At 56.8% G+C, this 5,000-nt stretch overlaps 1 non-coding gene across 1 annotated transcript in view; it reads right to left on the minus strand.

Annotated features, from left to right (window-relative positions):
* LOC128631094 (18S ribosomal RNA) overlaps positions 1–133 on the minus strand; it is a 1,872-nt gene extending 1,739 nt beyond the window's left edge. The window contains exon 1 of the ribosomal RNA XR_008395242.1: positions 1–133. This exon is cut by the window's left edge and continues 1,739 nt beyond it. This is a non-coding gene — a ribosomal RNA (18S ribosomal RNA).
* Positions 134–5,000: the final 4,867 nt, after the last annotated feature.

Genomic DNA, 5,000 nt, shown 5'->3' on the forward strand with positions numbered 1-5,000 from the left:
TGTGGAGCGATCAAAGGAACCATAACTGATTTAATGAGCCATTCGCAGTTTCACTGTACAGTCCGTGTGCACTTAGACCTGCATGGCTTAATCTTTGAGACAAGCATATGTTACTGGCAGGATCAACCAGGTAGCGCCGGGAGCCCCGGGTGGGTGGGGGTCACGCCGCGCGGCCCGCCGCCCTCCCCCGGCGCGGGGGCGGGCGGACGAGGGCCGGCGGCGGACGCGCTTTTTTTTTTTTTCTCTCTCGCTCGGTCGGGCTGGCGGACCTAGGAAAACTGTGATCCTCCGCGGGCGGGCCGGCCCGGGCGGCGCCCCCGTCCCCGCGTGCTGCGGTTGCCGGGGGGCCCCGGGCCGGCCGGACCCCGAAGCGTAGGGCCGACTGAGTCGGGACGTAGGGGACCGGCCGTATACGACTCTCTCCGAGAGGGGGGGGCTCTCGCTCTCCCCGTCACGGCTCCGGGTCCGGGAGGACCCGTCGACGTTCGGGTTCGCGGGGACGACACGCGGGGCGGGGTAGCGACCGCCGTGCCCATAGCGGCCGAAGCCGGGCAGGAGCCTACCCCAGGCGTGCGACGTATTCGTATCTACCAGGGTTGAGAGAAAGACCGCGGAGCCGCCTCCGCGTTGGTCTCTTCTCTCGGGGGCGCGCGACGACCGTGGTCGGAAGTGCTCGGTTCTTGCACCCCGGAGGGGAAAACCGCACTTTGGCGCGGGCGAGAGCGAAAGGAAGAGGGCCGGGTCCTCCGGGAGGGCCCCGAGAGACAGACGTCGAAGCCGCCTTCGCGGTCCCTTCTCTCGGACGGCGTCGCCCGGCACGACCGCCGCCACGAAGTGCTTGGACCCCGTCGATTCCTACGATCGCTCACAAGCCCGACGGCACCCCTCCGCGAAACCCCACCTCTGCGGACGCCGTCCGGACGAGGGACGGGGCGCGGGGGCGGCCCGGGGGGGCGCGCGTCGGGTCGGGGGGCGAAACGCGGAGAGGGCGCCCGGTCCTTGCACCCCGGAGGTGAAAACGGCACTTAGGAAAAAGTTCAGGACTCTGAACGGACGACGGGCGAAAGCGGAACCGTCCTCCGTGGAAGGCCCACGCGAGACGGACGCGGAGGCCGCCCTCCCGGTCCCGTCCCCGGGCCTCCCGCTCACTCCCCTCGACCTCACCACCACCGGGCACTCCGAGAGACGGGGGAGAGCGGAGCTCTGAAAACGGCGAAAATGGAAGAAATCAGAAGCTCCGCGGGCTATCCGGGGACCGGGGAGAGACGCGGGAGCCGCCTCGGGCGCCTCTTCCCTCGGACGGAGTAGCCGGGCATAACCGCCATCCCGGAGTGCTTGGACCCCGTCAATTCCTACGATCGCTCATGAGCCCGACGGTACCCCTCTGGAAACCACCCCGAGTGAGGGTCCTCCGGCCGAGGGGCGAGCCCGAAGAAGTGCACTCCGGCCGGGATGCGGGATCGGGGGAGAGCGCCTGGTTCTCACGCCCCGACGGTGAAAACCTCACTTTGAAAAAATTTCGGACTTAGAAAAATTTTCGGACTTAGAAAAATTTTCGGACTTAGAAAAATTTTCGGACTTAGAAAAATTTTCGGACTTAGAAAAATTTTCGGACTTAGAAAAATTTCCGGACTTAGAAAAATTTTCGGACTTAGAAAAATTTCCGGACTTAGAAAAATTTTCGGACTTAGAAAAAAAAAACCCCACCGGAGACACTGAGCACCACCAGGGGCTTCAGCTATGGGCTTCCCCAGGCACAGTGCACTATTTTCGGGCAAAATGGTCAACCTCCACAGACATTTCCCTTGAACCGAGCTCCATCAGGGGCATCAGCTATGGGCTTCCCCAGGCATGATGCACTATTTTCGGGCAAAATGGTCAACCTCCAGAGACATTTCCCTTGAACCGAGCTCCATCAGGGGCATCAGCTATGGGCTTCCCCAGGCATGATGCACTATTTTCGGGCAAAATGGCAGACTTCCAGAGACATTTCCCTTGAACCGAGCTCCATCAGGGGCTTCAGCTATGGGCTTCCCCAGGCATGATGCACTATTTTCGGGCAAAATGGCAGACTTCCACAGACATTTCCCTTGAACCGAGCTCCATCAGGGGCATCAGCTATGGGCTTCCCCAGGCATGATGCACTATTTTCGGGCAAAATGGCAGACTTCCAGAGACATTTCCCTTGAACCGAGCTCCATCAGGGGCTTCAGCTATGGGCTTCCCCAGGCACTGTGCACTATTTTCGGGCAAAATGGCAGACTTCCACAGACATTTCCCTTGACCCGAGCTCCATCAGGGGCTTCAGCTATGGGCTTCCCCAGGCATGATGCACTATTTTCGGGCAAAATGGTCAACCTCCAGAGACATTTCCCTTGAACCGAGCTCCATCAGGGGCATCAGCTATGGGCTTCCCCAGGCATGATGCACTATTTTCGGGCAAAATGGCAGACTTCCAGGGACATTTCCCTTGAACCGAGCTCCATCAGGGGCTTCAGCTATGGGCTTCCCCAGGCATGATGCACTATTTTCGGGCAAAATGGCAGACTTCCACAGACATTTCCCTTGAACCGAGCTCCATCAGGGGCATCAGCTATGGGCTTCCCCAGGCATGATGCACTATTTTCGGGCAAAATGGCAGACTTCCAGAGACATTTCCCTTGAACCGAGCTCCATCAGGGGCTTCAGCTATGGGCTTCCCCAGGCACTGTGCACTATTTTCGGGCAAAATGGCAGACTTCCACAGACATTTCCCTTGACCCGAGCTCCATCAGGGGCTTCAGCTATGGGCTTCCCCAGGCATGATGCACTATTTTCGGGCAAAATGGTCAACCTCCAGAGACATTTCCCTTGAACCGAGCTCCATCAGGGGCATCAGCTATGGGCTTCCCCAGGCATGATGCACTATTTTCGGGCAAAATGGCAGACTTCCAGAGACATTTCCCTTGAACCGAGCTCCATCAGGGGCTTCAGCTATGGGCTTCCCCAGGCACTGTGCACTATTTTCGGGCAAAATGGCAGACTTCCACAGACATTTCCCTTGACCCGAGCTCCATCAGGGGCTTCAGCTATGGGCTTCCCCAGGCATGATGCACTATTTTCGGGCAAAATGGTCAACCTCCAGAGACATTTCCCTTGAACCGAGCTCCATCAGGGGCATCAGCTATGGGCTTCCCCAGGCATGATGCACTATTTTCGGGCAAAATGGCAGACTTCCAGGGACATTTCCCTTGAACCGAGCTCCATCAGGGGCTTCAGCTATGGGCTTCCCCAGGCACTGTGCACTATTTTCGGGCAAAATGGCAGACTTCCACAGACATTTCCCTTGACCCGAGCTCCATCAGGGGCATCAGCTATGGGCTTCCCCAGGCATGATGCACTATTTTCGGGCAAAATGGTCAACCTCCAGAGACATTTCCCTTGAACCGAGCTCCATCAGGGGCATCAGCTATGGGCTTCCCCAGGCATGATGCACTATTTTCGGGCAAAATGGCAGACTTCCACAGACATTTCCCTTGAACCGAGCTCCACCAGGGGCTTCAGCTATGGGCTTCCCCAGGCACTGTGCACTATTTTCGGGCAAAATGGTCAACCTCCAGAGACATTTCCCTTGAACCGAGCTCCATCAGGGGCTTCAGCTATGGGCTTCCCCAGGCATGATGCACTATTTTCGGGCAAAATGGTCAACCTCCAGAGACATTTCCCTTGAACCGAGCTCCATCAGGGGCATCAGCTATGGGCTTCCCCAGGCATGATGCACTATTTTCGGGCAAAATGGTCAACCTCCAGAGACATTTCCCTTGAACCGAGCTCCACCAGGGGCTTCAGCTATGGGCTTCCCCAGGCATGATGCACTATTTTCGGGCAAAATGGCAGACTTCCAGGGACATTTCCCTTGAACCGAGCTCCACCAGGGGCTTCAGCTATGGGCCTCCCCAGGCACTGTGCACTATTTTCGGGCAAAATGGCAGACTTCCAGGGACATTTCCCTTGAACCGAGCTCCACCAGGGGCTTCAGCTATGGGCCTCCCCAGGCACTGTGCACTATTTTCGGGCAAAATGGCAGACTTCCAGGGACATTTCCCTTGAACCGAGCTCCACCAGGGGCTTCAGCTATGGGCTTCCCCAGGCATGATGCACTATTTTCGGGCAAAATGGCAGACTTCCACGGACATTTCCCTTGAACCGAGCTCCACCAGGGGCTTCAGCTATGGGCTTCCCCAGGCATGATGCACTATTTTCGGGCAAAATGGCAGACTTCCACAGACATTTCCCTTGAACCGAGCTCCACCAGGGGCTTCAGCTATGGGCTTCCCCAGGCATGATGCACTATTTTCGGGCAAAATGGCAGACTTCCACAGACATTTCCCTTGAACCGAGCTCCACCAGGGGCTTCAGCTATGGGCCTCCCCAGGCACTGTGCACTATTTTCGGGCAAAATGGTCAACCTCCAGAGACATTTCCCTTGAACCGAGCTCCACCAGGGGCTTCAGCTATGGGCTTCCCCAGGCACAGTGCACTATTTTCGGGCAAAATGGTCAACCTCCAGAGACATTTCCCTTGAACCGAGCTCCACCAGGGGCTTCAGCTATGGGCTTCCCCAGGCATGATGCACTATTTTCGGGCAAAATGGTCAACCTCCAGAGACATTTCCCTTGAACCGAGCTCCACCAGGGGCTTCAGCTATGGGCTTCCCCAGGCACTGTGCACTATTTTCGGGCAAAATGGCAGACTTCCAGGGACATTTCCCTTGAACCGAGCTCCACCAGGGGCTTCAGCTGTGGGCTTCCCCAGGCACGGAGGACCGTTTCCGGGCAAAATCACGCTGCGGTGATTGATTTTTAAAATGGTAGCTTTGCCCGATTTCGAGCGTCTTCCCCCGGCTTTGGGGGAAATAAACGATCGAACGAATGAACGAATGAATGAAAATAATAATAATAATAATAATAATAATAATAATAATAATAATAACAATAATAATAATAACAACAACGTGGTAA

This window comes from Ictalurus punctatus, unplaced genomic scaffold (assembly GCF_001660625.3).
Source record: "Ictalurus punctatus breed USDA103 unplaced genomic scaffold, Coco_2.0 Super-Scaffold_197, whole genome shotgun sequence".
Classification (NCBI taxonomy): Eukaryota; Metazoa; Chordata; class Actinopteri; order Siluriformes; family Ictaluridae; genus Ictalurus; species Ictalurus punctatus.